Genomic DNA, 20,119 nt, shown 5'->3' on the forward strand with positions numbered 1-20,119 from the left:
GGCCTTGAACACTGGCAGAAACGGAGCCCGCCGTAGGGATTCAGGTAGCTTGTTCTAAACATACAGCGCAGCAAGGCAGAAGGGACGGAGTCTGGAGTTGGCAAATGAAGAGAAGGGCACAGAAAGGAGGGTCTTACCACGGGGGGGGGGGGATCATAGGGGGAGATAAGTGAAGAGAGATAGTGAGGGGCAGCTGAGTGAGTGCATTTGTAGATGCTCAAATGGTACCAGAGTGGGGCTGTGAGTGCCTAAAAAGCATTAGAAATCTTTGGTTCCCTGAAAAGTGGAGAACCCCAAGGATTGCCTGGAGTTGTTGGAAAGCATACTGTGAACAAAAACCCCCCACATCAAGATATTTTTGTCGTGTCTTCCACATCTGCTTAATTGAAACATTACTTTTTTACTTTATATTTTTCTGCAAGATATGCCATAAAACTTTTTGATGTTTTTATTCAGTTCACAATTCATTTTCACAAGATGGTGCAGCGGGAAATATTTACATTTTACATCAACTTCATTCAGGATACAATGCACTAAATTTCATAAGAATTGGCTGTGTTCTATGGAAGATACATCAAAAAACATTTTAGTGTGTTTTTTTCAGTTCAGTGTATATTTAGCAAAAGACAGCCTGATTTGTACTTCAGTTTTTGAAATATCAATTAAAGAGATGGGGAGAAGTTATCTAATTAATATGCTTAGTGACCCTGCTTAAGCAAGTGGTCAAGAAAGAGGGACTAGCCCCTTCAATGAAGGTGTGATACAGTATACAGAAGAGCCCAGGTCCTCCTTAAATATATTCCCCCAATGGGCTACCTTAATAGAGATAGGTCTGTGGAACTTGAAATACAGTCAAATCAATGAAGATAAAAAACTAGATCTGGGGAGAGTCAGGGAGGCCCATAACAGGAAAAAGCAGCTCTCCAGATTATTCCTGCACTATGTAATAATTTTTTTAATAATAATTTTATTTCTTATATACCGCTATACCCTAAGTTCGAAGCGGTTTACAGTGAAGTCGTGTCTAGAGAGCGTACAGTGTTAACAGAAGGATACAGGATTATACAAAGTGAGCAGGTACTGGGTGATTACAATAAGGTACGAAATATTAACACGAAAAAACAGTTACTGTGTGTTTACAATGAGGTACAAGGTACTGGGGTGTTTACAAAAAGGTACAAGATATTAACAAGAGAACAGTTACAGGATGTTTACAATAAGATACAGGAAAGTTCAAGGTGAGCGGGTACTGGGTGATTACAGTAAGGTTCAAGATATTGACAAGAGAACAGTTACAGGATGTTTACAATCAGATACAGGATGTTATACTAGGTTATAGGATGATACAATATGAACAGTTACTAGGGATCAGTGCTGTTTACAGCTAGATATATATGATGAGCGTAAGAGAGGTACAGTATTAGATGTTGGGGGAGGGGAAAAGGACTTTCGATGCGGTTTATAATTGGTAGGGGAAGAGTTTAGGTGGTGTTGAAGAGGCGGGTCTTCAGAGATTTTCTGAAGTCCGCGTATGATGTGGTTTCGAGTATTGGTTTTGCTAGCCATGTGTTCAGTTGGGCTGCCTGGAAAGAAAGCATTCTGTTTAGGTACTTCTTGTAGTGACATGATTTCAGGGATGGGTAAGTAAAGAGGTTTGTTCTGCAGGAAACATTTTTTTTCGCTCAGCTATGATTTGCCTACAAGGTAGCACTGTTTCTCTGCTCTTGTTTAAGTTAATGTTCTGAATAAAGGGGATTTTGTTTGTTAAATTGCTTCAGTTTGCTTCTTTACAAGCCTCTCAGAGGCCCAGGGACCAAATACTCACCCAAGCTACCACATATTGTAGCAGCGATGAGATTCATATCACCCTGCTATAGACAACAAACCCACTATTGCTGCACATGCTTTGAGCCTCGCTTCTACAGTGCAGAGAAATGTATTTGGGAAAAAGGGACTAGCTTTGCCCTAGAGACAGACCAGAAAAATTGAAGTCAGAGCTCAATAGGCAGGATTTTTTGTGTGTAGTAGTTGTAGACCAGTTGTCTCAAACTTGCGGCCCGGGGGTCACATGCGGCCCGCCAGGTACTATTTTGAGGCCCTCGGTATGTTTATCATAATCACAAAAGTAAAATAAAACAGTTTCTTGATCATATGTCTCTTTAGCTATAAATTACAATATTATTATTAAGAGTTAGCCAAAAGGAAAGATTTATAAACTATAAAGAGATTTACCTCATGCAAAATTGTCATTTCTTTAATAAGACATTAACTATTTTTTTCTGAGGCCCTCCAAGTACCTACAAATCCAAAATGTGGCCCTGCGAAGGGTTTGAGTTTGAGACCACTGTTGTAGACAATGCTGCAGCTCTGTGGCACAAGAGTCAGACCAAAGTAGGCCAGAATGGAGAAATTAATTGAAACACTAGTGGAGAGACAGAAGCAGCTGCAGAAAGTTGTGCAGATGCAATGCAAGCAAAGTGGAGTTGATGAACTGGCAGGTCCCAGGTTTATTTGCAACAAATAAAAGTTAAAAACAATCGAATTGTGACTAGTCCAATGGAGGTAACATATAGCCCCAAATATGTAGCTGAAGATGATCACTCTAAATGCAGCAAGTCCACTGACAAATGGTGTAGCCGTAGAATGGACTTTGATTGATAAATGTGAACAAAGATCCCTTCACAGTCCATGTTTCGGCATATATGGATGCCTTCATCAAGGGTCCATTACTGAAATCAACCATCTGAACTGAAATATGGATAAATGCATAAAATACTTGGGAAAAGATGGCACATATTTATGACTATTTGTTACCTCCATTGGACTAGTGCCAGTTACAGTTCTGTGTATTGAATGTTTTTAACTTTTATTTATTGCAAATAAACCTGGGACGTGCCAGTTTATCAACTCCAAGCTGTTGGTTTTTGATTGCTGGGATTTGTTTGTTGTTTTTCCTTTTGTTCAGTGGAGCTTTGAGGTTCTCTGGTGATGCAATGCAAGCAATGGCAAGCCTTTCAAAAATCACTATAGCTACAACAGAGCTCTCTGGCTCAGGTGTCCCAAGCAATACAAGAAGCAAGCACTCAACCAACTTCTTTAGCCCCAGTTATGCTCAAGATGACCCTGGATGATGACCAAAATTAATTTCTGGTGCATTTTGAAAGAACTACCCAATTGTCTGGTTATCCAAAGACAATCTGGACTACTTAAGATAAGCAACCTGAAAACCAGCATCAGCTAAGTCACTTTCCAGTATACAAGCTCAATTGGGAGAGCCACCTACGCATAGATAAAGGCTGCCATACTGGAGCAGGCCAATTGCTCTCCAGAGCCTTATTGATGACAATTCTACCCAGAAGAGAGTCCCTGAAGATGTTGAAGGTTACAGCAGCAGACTATGAACAGAGTCCAGGATTTGAATCCCACTAACACTCCTTGTGGCCTTGGGCAAGCCCATAACAGACAGAAGCAGTCCTCCAGACTGTGCCTCCATTATGTATATAAAGAACCTTTTGTTGCTCAGCTGTGGCTTGCCTACAAGGTAGGACCGTCTCACAGATTATTTTTCAGTTAATTATCTCTCTGTTGGCTGAGGTACAAACTTAGACTGCAAGCCCTCTGGAGACAGAAAAATACCTACTGTACTTGGAATGTAGCTCACCTTAAACTGCATTTCAAAAGGCATGAGCTAAATGCAAATAAAATATAAATAAAGGAAGTTGTCTGGTAGTGGCTGCAACCAAAAAGGAGGTCAAGAGTTGAAATAGCCAAGACAATTGTCTTGAAACAATTTCTCAATGATTTGAGGCTATGGTGTGCCAACATTCCAAGCTGACACTAGAAAGCACTCAGATAGTAGCCAAACCCTTCTACCAGGCTCAATCCCTGCCTGATGGCCCCAGATTGAAAAGAAAACCCTTCAGGACTTTGGAAATCATAGGTAAAGGAGTGAATGACTGCTACTGCCCTCATTGAGAAACTAATACGCAGCTGCATCCCAAGCCCAGGAACCAGAATGTCCAATCTGTTTCAGCTGTGGAGAGGACATTTCTCCAGACACTGCCTGGTGGTTGAAGATGACACTATTGATGTTAATCTAATGGCATTGAATACCAGCAATTTTATGGATACTCCACATTCAGATTGTAGAATTTTGTGATCCAATTTGAGTTGGACAGGGCGCCCATTCAAGCTTTGAGGGACTTATTCAAAGAAAGTTAATCAGGAAACTTCAAATCAATTATGAACAGAAAGTGACCTTAGCCTGCATTTGTGGAGACCAGAGGCAATACCAGACAGCCAAGCCTTGTCAAGAGAAGGCACAAGAGGGAAAGAAATGCAAGAAAGTAACAGGCCACAAACTCATGTGTAAGTACACGAACGGAAGGAGCCTAAGGAATAAGATGGGGGAATTGGACGCTATGGCACAAAAAGATAATCTTGACATCATCGGCATCACGGAAACATGGTGGAAAGAGGAAAACGTCTGGGACACTGTGCTAACGGGATACAAGCTATAACGCAGAAGCAGAGTAGGACAAAAAGGTGGGGGTATTGCTCTATACATCAAAGAGGAAATCGAGTCTACCGGAGAGAACACGCCGGAAATGAAAAATAAGGTAGAGTCTCAATGAGCCAAAATACCGGGAACAAATGGAACGGAAACAAAGATTGGCATCTATTACCGACCCCCCGAGCAGTCTGAAGAAACTGATGAAGAAATGATGGACGAGATTAAACACAACTGCAAGGGAGGCAATGCAGTTATCATGGGCGACTTCAATTATCTAGGGATAGACTGGAACCTAGGCACCTCCGACTACAGTAGGGTGACCAAGTTCCTGGATGCTGTAGGCAATTGCTTCCTGGAACAACTTGTCAAGGAAAATACGAGAGGAAATGCAATTCTGGACTTAATTCTAAATGGACTACGAGGACCGGCGCAAGGTGTAGAAGTAGAAGGGACGCTGGGAAACAGTGATCACAATATGATCCACTTCAACCTGGACAAAGAGACAAAACATTGATCCAGAACGATGGCCACGGCACTGAACTTCCAAAAAGGGAATTACGAAGAGAATAAGCACTGTAAAAAAGCTAGAGCAAGCATAGACCCTTTTTAAGGACACAGTCACCGAGGCACAAAATCTATATATACCATGTATCAACAAGAGATCCAAGAGGAAAAAGAACAAGGAACCAGTGTGGCTCATTGTAGCAGTGAAGGAAGTGATCAGAGACAAGAAGACTTTGTTTAAGGAATGGAAAAGGACAAAAAAGGACAAAAACTGGAAAAAGCACAAACAACATCAAAGCAGGTGCCATAAGGCGGTAAGAGGGGCCAAAAGAGACTATGAGGAAAAAATAGCTAAGGAGGCCAAAAACTTCAAGCCGTTCTTTCGATATATTAAGGGGAAATGACCTGCGAAAGAAGTGGTGGGGCCGTTGGATGATCATGGAATAAAGGAAGTACTAAAGGAGGACAAAGCCATCGCCGACAAACTGAACACATTTTTTGCATCTGTATTTACCGAAGAGGATATATACAATATACCAGAAGCTGACAGGCTATATGCAGGAAATGAAGACGGGAAACTGACAGGGTTGATGGTCAGTCTAGAAGAGGTATACAGGCAGATTGAAAGACTTAAAAAATGATAAATCCCTGGGACCAGACAGCATCCATCCGAGGGTAATCAAGAAACTGAAAGGGTTATAGTTGGACTGCTCCAACTAAAAGCCAATCTATTGATCAAATCAGAAAGGATTCCGGAAGACTGGAAAGTGGCAAATTTTACGCCGATCTTCAAGAAAGGGTCAAGGGGAGATCTGGGAAACTACAGACTGGTGAGTCTGACCTCGGTATCGGGAAAGATGGTAGAGGCGCTGATAAAGGACCGCATCATTGATCACCTTGACGAACACAATCTGATGAGGACTAGCCAGCACGGCTTCAGCAAAGGAAGATCTTGCTTGACGAATTTACTGCACTTCTTCGAGGGTGACCCGGTCGACATCATATATCTGGATTTTCAGGATGTCCGGTACAGTACTTGGAGTGACCCCCCCAGGAAAGAGACTTGGGAGTACTGGTAGACAAGTCAATGAAGCCGTCCGCGAATGCACAGTGGCAGCAAAAAGGGCGAACAGAATGCTAGGAATGATTAAGAAGGGGATCACAAACAGATCGGAGAAGGTTATCATGCCGCTGTACGGGGCCATGGTACACCCCCACCTGGAATACTGCATCCAGCACTGGTCGCCATACAAGAAGAAGGCCATTGTACTACTCGAAAGGGTCCAGAGAAGAGCGACTAAAATGGTTAAGGGGCTAGAGGAGTTGAAAAGAGGAGACTGAGAGGGGACATGATTGAAACATTCAAGATAATGAAGGGAATAGACTTAGTAGATAAAGACAGGTTGTTTACCCTATCCAACGTAGAGAGAACGAGAGGGCACTCTAAAGTTAAAAGGGGACAGATTCTATACAAACATAAAGAAGTTCTTCTTCATCCAGAGAGTGGCAGAAAACTGGAACGCTCTTCCGGAGTCAGTTATAGGGGAAAACACCCTCCAGGGATTCAAGACAAAGTTAGACAAGTTCCTGCTGAACCAGAACGTACGCAGGTAAGGCTAGTCTCAGTTAGGGCACTGGTCTTTGACCAAAGGGCAGCCGCGTGAGCGGACTGCTGGGTACGATGGACCACTGGTCTGACCCAGCAGCGGCAATTCTTATGTTCTTAACACAACAGACTGATGGAAAGCAATTATATATAAGCAGTCAAAAATGTCTGTCTGCCTGGGGGCAAAATAACTCTCCAAAAATTTAATGGAGTGGCATATGTGTATGGGGTATATGTCAGTATGTATATCTGAATTAGTCCTTGTGTACTTCTATGACCAGGAGAGGGGAGGGGAGGTACCATTTGAAAGGAGCAATTTTCTAACTGCTAATTTTTCAAAGTTTCTATGTTGTAGCAGCTATAGCTGTCTCCCACAGAAATGCACTGAGCCATTCTAGGGTCAATATTTCTCTAGAATCCACAGTCTGATCTGACCCATAGTCGAAATTGATGGGTCAAATAATTTCCCCAGTCTTCCTAATGCATGTTCCAATAAATTTGTGTAGAGTTATTTTATAGCCAGAGAGAAAGGCAGACAGATGGACTCTTATGATTCCTTACAAAATTTATTTACAAAAATCTTTTAAATTAGAAAGAATAACTATTTGATAGTGTGATGGCCCAATAGCTCAAATGGTAACTGCTGTGTACTGCCATGTTGAAAGTGGCCATTTAATTGAAGATTGCTAATTCTGCTCCCTAGAATGGCTGGTGTGGAAATATAACAAAGGCACTCTTCACAGCCCCTGGAGAGGATGGGGAGAAACTGTGATCACTGCATGGAAGTGACACTTAGATGATCCAGATGGTCATAAAGATTCGAAGAGTCCACCTATTTGGTCTCGGTCCAGGATGTTTGCTGCAGTGACTCAACTAAGTATATTTGGAGGGGAAAGGAGAACATTAAATAGGGGAAAAATAAGGGGATTATGTGAACAAAGGCTCATGGAGTCAAATCCCAAATGGTTCTGATTGAGTTGCAAGTATATTAGACCAGAAGAGAACTGTTAGGTAAATAAAAGCCATACTCAATCAATTCTCCCATATGAAAGTATAACACCCAAATTATTTGACTGGATTGAATTGGATTTATTTACTTGCCGCTCGTACAAAAGAGGATTAAGCAGTTTACAATACTAAATAATACGGTACAGATCAATTTGTAATACAGTGTTCCCTCGCGAATTTGCAGACTCACAAATTTGCGGTATTCTCCGACCGCCTCTTCCTGTACTAAAGTTGGGCTACACCAATCAGGAGCTGCATGTCAAAGCAGCTCCTGATTGGTGTAGCCTTACTTTAGTAACAGGAAGAGGCGGTTGGAGCATATCGCGAGTGATTTTCTTCACTCGCCGGCACTCCAGTTGCCCTCTCCTACCTCTTGACAGACAAAAAAACTGTATTCGCTGGAACTGCTTCTCCCATAGAAATGCAGGGGGGTCAGGTTATTGGGAGAAGCTTATTCTTCTGGATCTCCTAGTCTGAACTTGCCCATCTTCAACTTTGATCTATCTTCCCTCCGCTCCCCTCCCCACACAGCAAATTTGTTCCTATTCTGTTACATTTTCTGAGAATTATTTGCCCCAGAGAGACAGTTTGACCTCTTACATACAATTTCTTTACAACGTTCACTGGATCGAGAAAAATTTTAAACATTGAACTCAGCACATTTATAGTAACCTGCTATAACAAAACAGCCTTAATTTCCAGAACTCACATGATAAAATCCTACCTATGAAAAGGTGAGAATGCTATTAAGAAGTACAAAAAAACCCCATAACAAGCTAGACTACTGTAAACTCCTATCCAGAACCAACCTTTTTCTGTCACATACGCAGAACACACACAAATCTATAGAAAATGTTATCGCCAGTTAGAAGTAAAAATATGTGAAAAAAAACTTAATTGGAGTCAGTCTCTCTGTTAGCAGTACAGAAGGGTCAATACTGAGCTGGTGACGGTCAACCACTGGCCGCCACAGGAAGAACTAAACACAGATAACCAATGCTGGGCCATATCCTGCTTCAAGCACTGAATATCCGGGTATCTGTGGTCACAGCTGATAGACCAGCCAGTGCCTGATTAACTCAGCAAATAAAGGGGTCCTTTTACTAAGGCACGCTAGCCATTAAAGTCTATGGACCGTTAGCATTTAGCGCACACTAAAACAGCTAGCACGCCTTAGTAAAAGGACCCCAAAGTTAGGACAGACTTTTTACTGTTCTAACTTTATTCACTTACTTAGCTGGTTAGTGAACTGAATATCGCTGCTATCTGGTCAAACAATATCTCCACCCAAAATCCACCCCAAACTTAGATGATTTACCCATTAAATGCTGCTGAATATCTGTGGCTGGTCAACTTAGAAGGGTTAACAAAAGCAGGAGCTTTGCCTGCCCGGTTAAACCTTTTTTAATATTAACCCCATAGAAACAGAAATGCATCTTTTTGTGTACCCTATAAAACAGAAAGATATCAAAAATGCACACCTTCTAAAGCTGAAAGTCAAGAGGGAAAAGAATGTGGGGCATGGCTCAGAAAATTCTTTTCAGCACCTCTCTTCTGTATGAGTTTACATGTCTTGTGTGTCTTCAACCTGAAGGGGAAAGGGAACGGCAGTTTGAATGGAGCTATACCCAAACATCCTGTTGGTTTGGAAAGAATAATAAAATGGTACCATTTCTGATAATGTATCAAACCATTAGATGCCAATGTCAATAAATTTCTAAAGGATTTTACATTTTAACTATGGGGTACTACTGTCCTACAATAACAAGTATTGCCAGTGTTGGGTAGTAGTATATTAATTACAGCTAATATATTACTTTAATGAGTAACTGTAATGATTACTTTTTTTTCAAATGGACAGTTATCAAGTAAGCAAGAGGACATAGCTAGTTTGCCTAATTTAGAGGCAATTCTAGAAACAGTAATCATAGAAAGAGAATTCCAAATTATATCTGCAGGAATGGCTATTGTAAAAAAAAGTCATTAACAGATAAATTAGTTAATGCATCTTAATTAGGGATTATAGACAATCTAATTTGATTATTTTATCAGCAAAGTAAAGGGCTAAAGTGCCAGCCAGAGGAAAATTATTACTATTATCCAGATCTAAAGTGGTACAGAATGTAACACTTCTAAATATAAGTAATAGTAGTAGTAAATATACCAAATAACTATTTTTAAAACATAATTTAATAGAACCCATCTAATTAGCACAATAATTCTTCTTAGCTTTATTAAGATTGTTTAATAGATTAGGTTAGAAACTGGTTGAGTGGAAGGCGACAGAGAGTAGTGATAAATGGAACTCATTCTTAGGAAAGAGATGTTACCAGTGGTGTGCTGCAAGGTTCAGCTCTTGGGCCGGTTCTTTTTACCATTTTTGTAAGTGATATTGTTGAAGGGTTGTCTAAACCAATAGCTGCAATAGGATAAACACCCCTGATGGTGTGGCAAACATGAGGAGGAACCTAGTGAAGCATGAAAGCTGGTCCAGAATTTGGAAGCTAAGATTTAATGCTAACAATGCAGAGTCACACATTTAGGCTGTAAATTAAAGAACTAAGGCTGGTACTGGACAGACTTGTATGGTCTGTGTCCCATATTAGTGATTTGGTGTAGGATTGGGCTGGGGAGGACATCAATAGGAACTTCACTAACTTGGAACATGAGGATGTTACTGGCCAGACTTTACGGTAGATATTCTGCAAACAGGATGGTTGGATAGGCTGGAGAGAGCTTGGATGGCAACTTCAGCATTTAGAACCTAGGACAATACCAGGTGGACTTTACAGTCTATGACCCAGAAATATCAAAGAAGAAACAAGCTAATTTAATCATGTATTTTTAATAGGTATAACTAATGGGCAGACTGGATAGACCATTCAGGTCTTTATCTGCCGTCATTTACTATGTTACTACCGTGTTTCCCCAAAAATAAGACAGGGGATTGTGTGGTGCAGTGGTTAAAGCTACAGCCTCAGCACCCTGATGTTGTGGGTTCAAACCCACACTGCTCCTTGTGACCCTGGGCAAGTCACTTAGTCCCCCCATTGCCCCAGGTAGATTGTAAGCCCGCCGGGACAGACAGGGAAAAATGCTTGAGTACCTGAATAAATTCAGGTAAACCGTTCTGAGCTCACCTGGGAGAACAGTATAGAAAAGTGAATAAATAAATAAATATTAATTTTGGGCCCAAAAAATGCACTAGGGCTTATTTTGGGGATAGGTCTTATTTTTTTCATGTACATGATCACCTCTCCCTTTCATTATTTGCCGATGATGCTAAACTATGCAACATTGTGGACAGGGCAACAGAACCTGACAGCGCAACCAGGCCCAACACCATGGAGCAGGACCTGCTTTTATTGGAACAATGGTCCAGTACTTGGCAACTAAACTTTAATGCCAAAAAATGTAAGGTAATGCACCTTGGGAGTGGAAATCCATGCAGAACATACACCTTGAACGGTGAAAGCTTAACAAGAACTACTGCAGAAAGGGACTTGGGAGTTCTCATCCGGGAAGATATGAAAGCTGCCAATCAGGTGGAGAAAGCTTCAGCAAAGGCCAGACAAATGCTGGGTTGCATCAGAAGTTTTATCAGCCAATAGCCGGAAGTCATACTACCGTTATACAGATCCATGGTGAGACCTCACCTGGAGTACTGTATCCAATTTTGGAGGCCACATTATTAAAAGGATGTGAAGAGAATGGAGTCGATACAGAGAATGGCCACTAGGATGGTCTCATGATTTAAAGACATCCCATATGAAGAACGTCTGATCAGACTGCGCTTATATTCTCTCGAGGAGTTCAGAGAAAGGAGGGACATGATAGAAACATTCAAATACATCACGGGTCACACTGAAGTGGAGAAGGAAATCTTTTTTATAAAAGGGTCCCAAGGCGACAAGATGGCATCCGCTAAAACTTAAGGGGGGAAGATTTCATGGTGACAGCAGGAAATACTTCTTCGCCAAACGGGTGATTGATCGATGGAATGATTTTCCACGCCAGGTGGTCGAGGCCAGTAGTGTGCTCGACTTCAAAAGTCGATGGGACAAACAGGTGGGAGTGCTACAGAGTTATGCTTAAACGGTAGATACTCCAGGGAGGAAGGGTTCTTGAGTAGGCAGACTTGTTGGGAGGGAGGGTTCTTGAGTGGGCAGACTTGTTGGGCTGTCGGCCCTTTTCTGCCGTCATACTCTATGTTTCTGTTTCCTTTACCTCAATTCTTCCTTTTTCCTTTCTGTCCCCCACAGGTGCAGCATCTTTCCTCCCCTCTCACCCATCCCCTTGTGCCTTCCCTCTGAGTCTGCAGAATCTTTCTATCTCTCCCTCCCATCCCCCTGTGCAGCAGAACCCTTTCACTGTGCACAGCATCTTCCTATCCCTCCCTCTCATCCATCGTGCAGCAGATCCCTTGCACAGCTTCTATCCCTCCCTTCCGTGCAGCAGAACCCTTGAGCATACCCCCCCCCCCGCCATGCAGCCGAACCCCCGTTGACCCTCCCATCCTTCCATTTCTCCCTCCCATCCGAACCCCACTGACCGCAAGAACTACATACCTCTCTCCAAAGAGCAGGGTCGGCAGCACTCTAAACAGGCTGCTTCGTGGCCTTCTCCTGCTGGGGCTTTCCTTGCGCCACGTTACAGATGACATCATCAGTGATGCGGCAGAGGGAATGCCCTGGAAGGAGAAGGACATAAAGCAGCCTGTTTAGAGTGCTGCCTACATTGATCTTTGTAGGTCTCACAGTCGGAGGGTCGGCAGGGTTCGGATGGGAGAGTCAGCGGAGGTTCAGCTGTGCGGCGGGGGTGGGGGGAACTCGCTGCTGCCGGTGAATCCAGGGACATTCGGGTTAGGCTTCCAAGGACGGGCTTACTTTTGGGGTAGGGCTTATATTAAGACCTACTTCGAAAATCATGCTAGGGCTTATTTTCAGGATAGGTCTTATTTTCAGGGAAACAAGGTATGTAGGTTGCAAAAACAAGAGGGAGCGATTCAATTTAGGGGATGAAGTACTTTTTGTGCACAAAAGAGGAGCAGGACTTGGGTGTGATTGTACGTGACGACCTTAAGGTTACTAAATAGGCAGAAAAGGCGAAGGCGAAAGCAAGAAAGATATTCAGGTGCATAGGAAGAGGAATGGCCAACAGGAAAAAGGAGGTGATAAAGCCTCTGCATTCATTTAGAGTACTGAGTACAATTCCACAGACACACCTTCAAAAAGATATTAACAGGAAGAAGTTGGTCCAGAGGGCAGCTACTAGTAGTTTTCATCATAGTGTACAGGGATAAACTTAAAGATCTCAATATGTATACTTTGGAAGAAAGGTGGGAGAGGGGAAATATGACAGAGACATTTAAATACTTACATGGCATAAAGGCACAGGAAACGAGTCTCTTTCAACTGAAAGGAAGCTCCGGTATAAGTGCTCATGCCTAAATGCTAGAGATACATGTGTAACTTAAACTATTCTGTGAGTCCTAGCCATGCTTCATCTACGTGTGTGCCCATCCATCAAATGTGTGCTAAGATGATCAAACTGTACTGTACACATGTAAATTTATAACCCGTTTGTCTATGCATTATGTATATCAACCTTGTACTACTACTACTACCACTACTTATCATTTCTATAGCGCTGAAAGGTGTACGCAGCACTGTACATTTAATATTCAATAGACAGTCCCTGCTCAGAAGAGCTTACAATCTAATATGGACAGACAGACAGGACATCTCAGGGTTGGGGAGTTTCTGGTAGAAGGAATGATACAATGGATATAGATATCTAACAGTGAGTGGGAGTTAAGAGTTGAAAGCAACTTCAAAGAAGTGGGCTTTTAGTTTGGATTTGAATACTGCTAGAGACGGAGCATGTCGTATTGACTCTGGCAGCCTGTTCCAGGCATACTGTGCGGCAAGAAAGAAGGGATGGAGTCGGGAGTTGACGGTGAAGGTAAAGGGTCCAGATAAGAGGGACGTAACTTGTTCTGAGCTCGTTAGGGAAGACAGGACATAAAATGAACCAAATAAATAAATAAAAATTTACAAAATACGAGGGGCCGATGAAAAGTTCTCAGTCCAACCAAGAAGAGAGTAATGTGGAGCAGTGAAACTTACAAGTTATTCCACACTTTACTTGACACTTTTCGTTTCATTTTATATCACTGAAATGAAAAGTGTCAAGAAAAATGTGGACTAACTTGCAAGATTCATGGCTCCACATTATTCTCTTCTTGGGTGGGCTGAGAACTTTCCAGCAGCCCCTTGTAGCAGGTGGTATTTTGGCATTTTCACACAAATGTGCATACAAAAGCAAGTATATGCCATTATTCTCACTATTTATAAATGTAATCAGTGCATAAACAATTGTGCCAACTTTACAGAATTACTCCCTACATATGTCTAAAAAATCAGTGCTGATAAGATTGGCGCTTAGTGCTAATTCTATAAACCGTCTCCAGAGTTAAACACTGTTTACTGAATCACGGGTGGTGCCCATCCACATGACTTACATTTAGGCGCAGGAATTTATGCCAGTAAAAACCAGGCCTAAATGCCTGTGCCTAAGTTGTGCGAAGATCCGGCATGTTCTCTAACAGTGCGCCTAATTTTTAGGAATGACCATGATCTGCCCATGACCCTCCCCTGGCCATGCCCCCTTTTGAGATCTGCACACTAGAATTTATGCACACCATTTTATAGAAAAAACAAAAGAAATACTGCAGACTAATATTGTACCAAATATTAATGCAGTTACTGATATCACCTTATTACAAACCAAGGGACCAACACGGTCCGTATTTCAGAGAACACGCCTTCTTCAGGGGTCCATGGTTGATAAGGTTTAGTATAAACCGCAATAAAAATGGTATAATGCAAAAGCCTGTGTGGATATATAGTCACGAGCCAGCAGTGCAGCGGGAGGATCCTTACTGATCCTCCCGCAGAGAGGCAAGTGGTAAGACTTCCCCTCTGTATGGCACTGCAGTGGGAAACATCCAGGGCTCGGGTCGCTGAGCATTGCGCCCCCCCTCCCCACCCTTAGTTGTCAGCATCATGAGCTCCTCCTACCAGGCCTTCAGTGCTGCTTTATCGAGTATGGGATGGTCCTCTCCTGGCTCCCCCCAGCAACCCAGTTTGACTGGGCATGTGTACAAGTGCTTTGCTTACCACTCAGATTTATGCGCTTGAGCCAGGCAGGCTCCAAAAAAATAACTTCCCGATGCTCAACATTAATAGTGCACATATGATTTGCATGTTGGACATTAGGAAGCTAATTTTCAGCGCTGTTCCTGTGTTATTCTCCTGCGCTGTACAGAACAGCGCAGGAGTTCTGAGCTTTGGCCTGTAAGTTGGACGGAAAAGTGGCCTATCTGCAAAATGGGGTAGGGCTGAGCTGCAAGGCATACCTATGTATGAAGGGATTTTATTTTAAACTTCCAGTTCCTGGCTTCAGGGGAAAATGCAGAACCACCAATTGGAAATCAAGCAGCAGCAGCACTGGGGATGAAATTTCTACCTCTGGTGTCTGATGACTGGTGCTTCGATCTGTCAGTTTATAATGGCAGCAGGATTCCTCTGTGGAATATCAGCCTGTCACTGATAAGTGCTATGAGATATTATTCAGTCTGAGATCCAAGCACATTCCCTTCACTTCCTCAGCATAAGAATCATTGACACTTAGCTGTATTCTTACTGAGTCCTCTCTAAATCACAAATGCGCCTCTGGTCGGGGATGTCAGCTCAGAGCTGTAACCCCAGCATCCAGCTGGGAATCATATCTGGTGTCAGATTTTTCTCAAAGACCTGATGATCTTGCAAGACAAGAAGCTGAATTATCGAGAGCCTGTACTCTGTCCTTCCCCCAGCCACTTTCTATATGTACTTATGCAGGTCCCAGCTGATATTCCTCCCCCCATCCCCACTTCCAACCCCCACTCCTGATCCCTCCCAACATGACCATACCTTCTTCCTGACCACCCACTAGAGCAGTGTCTCCCAAACTTTGTTGAGTCACAGCACACTAAACATAGTGGCCGTGGCTCAAGGCATCCGGAAGTGCGTGGACGTCGATGCGATGACATCATGCGCATGTGTGATGTCATCGCATCGACATTCACGCATATGCGAAGGCCCTCCTGAAGGGCCCTGAGCCGCCAGTAGGGAGTGCCAGCAGGGAAGATGCACAAAGAGAAAGAGAGGTGCTGGTGCCTACAGGATGTGCCTCTTGCCTCCCCCCCCCCACACACACACATGTGCATCACATGTTTTTATGCTCACTAAAAATACATGATGCACACTGCATATGTGCTATCACATAATGTACACAGAAAAAAAAAAGAATAAAAATGATCCCAAGCACCATCGAGTCTGCACATTTCTGATGCATCAACACAGTGACAGCCTAGTCTCAGATTTCTCCTGAGGATCTTCTGTGCCTATCCTAAGACGCCTTAAATTTTCTTACTCTTCTGATCACTGTCACCCCACCTGGAAACTGTAGGATGCATTAGCCATCATTGAACACATAAATATTTCTCTGTGTTTCCTGAGTCTACTCCCTGTCCATCCCAATTTCCAAAGCACTTTGGCAGTTGCAAAGTCATTGTGTACATTTACTGACAGAATCTGTACCAATCCTCAGGAGTTAAGACTTTCTCCTTGAAAACTGGCCAGGAAATATTGCCTACAAAACCTTATGGAACATGAGATAAAGAGTGAGGGGTAGAGCTGCTAGGTAAGCAACACTGTCAAATTAAACTCCAGTGAATTTCAACAGGATCCTCTTTTTCTTTTTCACTGCTAAACTGTGTTTAAAATGGTTTATAAAGTTCTCATCAACATTTAATTTTTACTTATTACTAGAAGTGAAGTGGCTATTGCCAGATATTTCTGCCCTTAATCATTAATTTGTTAAAACTCAAATCAGATGGTCCTATTGCTTGGATCACGGAGCATTAGTGATATTTTTCCCCAACTGGGTCCTAAGAAAAACATTTCAAAACCACTATTCTGATTCTAACATTAGGACACTCCAATTGACATCTAGAAACAATGCTTTTCCCTGTTACAGCAGTCATACAGATTTTGTCTGACAGTGACTGAATCTCTGTCCTACTAAGGTGATGTTAATTGCTTTGTGTTATCTACTATGATAACAGTTAACATGCAGTACCAGACCACAGATCAAGTGTTAGATGCTGTTCTTACCTGATCCTCATTCCATTCCGTGCTGATCGATTAATGCAGGAATTAGTGCATGTTCAATGTCATGCCACTGCAGTTAGCATAGATGCAAGCTAATTTCCACCTTGACTGCTTAACACACATTAATAAAAGAAGTCCACAGTTTCTGACCCCCGCCCCCCCCAACAGTGTACCACTCCCTCAGATTTCTTCATCCTAAATGCCCGACCCTGCATGTTTCTGAGGATGCAGTAGAGTTTAGGAAGTAATGTACTTCTGCGCATGAAAGAGGGGTTTGATTGTATGTGATATTCTTAAGGCAGCCAAACAGGTGGAAAAGGTGATACTGAAAGCTAGATGGACGCTTGGGTACATAGGGAGAGGAAAGGCCAACAGAAGAAAGGAGGTGATAAATGAACATATTGAACAGGACCAATCCCTGGGGAACAGCCTCCTGGTGGAGGAGAAGGTTGTATCTGAATTCAAGAAAGCCTGGGACAAGTACATAGGATCTCTAAGGGAGAGGAAGGGACAGTAGATAGTATGGATGAGGATTGGATAGGCCATATGGTCTTATCTTCCTTCATTTTTCTATATTTATATGTTTCTATGAATCTTAACGGCTAAACGTTCAACCACCCCTCAAGCTTTCTTACATTAGATATTATTCTCTATGCTCCCTCAGAGGTGTACTCTCTTACAGCCCTTTGTATCATTCGTAAAAAGGCAAGCTTGTCCTTCTAACTCAATGCTTCCCTGTTAACTAATATGACTCCTTTTTAGCATTTAGATTCATATGACTCCAGATGATGATGGAAACCAAATAGAAGTCCTCCTCTCTCCTTCCAACCCTTCCTTGTCCACTTCTGTCTTTTTCCTCTCATTCAAAGCAGCCAGCAAGGGACCCTATGTGTCTGTGCGAACTCACAAACCTCGGGTACTCTGCATGGATTTTAGACTTGACCCAAAGAAAAATGGGGAAAATGAAGAATAAAGTGTAGTCTGGAGGAAAAAAATATTATAAAAATCAGAGACAAATCCCACAGACTTGTGACTATTTGAAAAATATCAACACTCATTTAAAGCATACTCCATCCATGTCAAAATGTGCTCATAGTTGAACTCTTCACAGGATAACCATGAAGCTTTAGAAACAAATACAACCATTTGTCAATCTAATCAGAGCACATATATCAATCTTGTCTTGTGCAGAAAATATATATATTTGTGTTTAGTCTGAAAAAACTGTACTTACCTCATCGTGTAAACCAGCTGAAAACTAAACCTCGACACTGGCTTTGTTTCGCTGCTGGCTGCCTCAGGAAGTCAACTGCAAAAATTTTTCATGTGTAACTTCTCTTAAAACATCAGCTGGAAGTTATGCATGAAAATTTTTTTCACTCGACTTCCTGAGGCAGTCAGCATTGAAACACGGCCAGTGTTGAGGTCGGGTTTTCAGCTGGTTTATGCAAGTACATTTTGAAAGTTCCAGCCAATGTTTTAAGAGAAGTTACACATGAAAAATTTTGGCACTCAACTTCCTGAGGCATTCAGCAGTGAAACATGTCCAGTGTCGAGGTTGAGTTTTCAGCATATTTTCTGCATAAGACAAGATTGATATATGTGCTATGATTAGAATGACAAATGGTTGTATCTGTTTCTAAAGCTTCATGGTTATCCTGTGAAGAGTTCAACTATGAGCACATTTTGACATGGATGGAGTATGCTTTAAATGAGTGTTGATATTTTTCAAATAGTCACAAGTCTGTGGGATTTGTCTCTGATTTTTGTAGCCCTATGGGGTAAAGACCTAGATCAACTGCTTTCGCCCACTACCTACGGGGAATTTAGGAAGCGCCTAAAAACATACCTGTTCCTGAAATACCTAAACAATTGACCCGCTCTCCCCTCTCTCTCCCCAAGAACGGTCTCCCCTACCCCTACCCCTACCTTTACCCCCCTTACCTCTTCCCACCACCCCTTACCTTTATCCCCCCCCTCCTAAGTCCACCTGAATCACACGGAACTGTGATTCATATACTCTATTATCTTTATATTATCGTTATTTTTCGTTGTTATTTTCTAAACATACGGCTTATTCCAAACAGGTCCTCTCGAACATTACCTACCAAAATGTACATCTTATACTCTTGCTAAGCAAATTGTATTTCTATATTCTTGCTTTCTTAAAGTCTATGCTATCTGTATTTCATATGTATATCTGCATATTGTGTTTTGCTGAATGTCCAGCTCTCTTGATTGTAAACCGCCTAGAAGTCGCAAGATTGTGTCGGTATAGAAGAATAAAGTTATTATTATTATTATTAAAGCTTCATAGATTTTAGTCTTAACAGGAAACCCATGCAGAAAAGGGCAGGGACTGTGTACGTTCACCATCTCAAGGCACCATGCTGACTGTCTCTGCAGGGCTGGATCATACCTAAGGTTCAGTTTGAGATATCCACAATGAATATGCATATAATGGAGGCAGTGTATGCAAATCAAGTTTATGCCTATTCATTGTGGATATCTTGAAAACCTGACTGGCAAAGGGGGTACTCCAGGACTGAGATGAGAAATACTGCCATAAACAACTGACCAATCTGCCTAATGTTTCTGTGTGTGAGGGGAGGAGAGTTTGCACTGCTGCTGTTTGTGGTCCACCTATTCTGTGGTGAGAGAGAGAGAGTATGTGTGTGTGCACTTTTGACATCATTGCTGACTGCCTTACACTTCTCATTAGCATCATACTTTATTGACTATATTTATAGAGATGCACATAGTTATAAAAACATATATTTTTGTGCGCATGCAGGTACAGTCATATAAAATAAAAAGTTATGTTCTTCCTACCGGAACTATTTCTTCTTTAGGAAAGCATCATGCTATGGAAGGAGATGGTTGTGGTGAGGCTTCATCTTCCCTCCTAATAACCAGAGCAAACAGCTGTGTGTTAGTGATGATCTCTCGGCTCTCCCACAGCCCTGGCCTGTTCTCCTCATGTCTTAGATGAGGAGGCCTGCAGCTGACTTGCCATATCACACAAACTCCTGCTAGCATACACAAAAAATCTGATTCCCAGCATCATCCTGTACTCTGACCTGTGACGGAACTGACTTATCCAAATGGATCTGTGTTGAACCCTCTCTGAGTTCCTACTCTGCCCACAAAATGCCTAGTTTTCCTCTTCTTCACCCTCACAGTTTCATAAATGTTATCATGTCCAAGACAATGATGTCTGATTCTGGGTATGTTTTTCCTCTGTTCCCTCCTCCCTCTCTTCAACTGCAA

General features: G+C 42.2%; 1 protein-coding gene across 2 annotated transcripts in view; it reads right to left on the reverse strand.

Moving 5' to 3' along the window:
• MAP3K12 (mitogen-activated protein kinase kinase kinase 12) overlaps positions 1 to 20,119 on the reverse strand; it is a 304,527-nt gene that overhangs the window by 258,312 nt on the left and 26,096 nt on the right. For both annotated transcript variants that reach the window (XM_033938532.1, XM_033938529.1), the window contains exon 3: positions 19,682 to 19,754. The gene's annotated coding sequence lies outside the window, so the exon portion shown is untranslated. The remainder of the gene's footprint in view (positions 1 to 19,681; positions 19,755 to 20,119) is intronic.

The sequence above is a fragment of the Geotrypetes seraphini genome, chromosome 3, assembly GCF_902459505.1.
Source record: "Geotrypetes seraphini chromosome 3, aGeoSer1.1, whole genome shotgun sequence".
NCBI classification, from domain to species: Eukaryota; Metazoa; Chordata; class Amphibia; order Gymnophiona; family Dermophiidae; genus Geotrypetes; species Geotrypetes seraphini.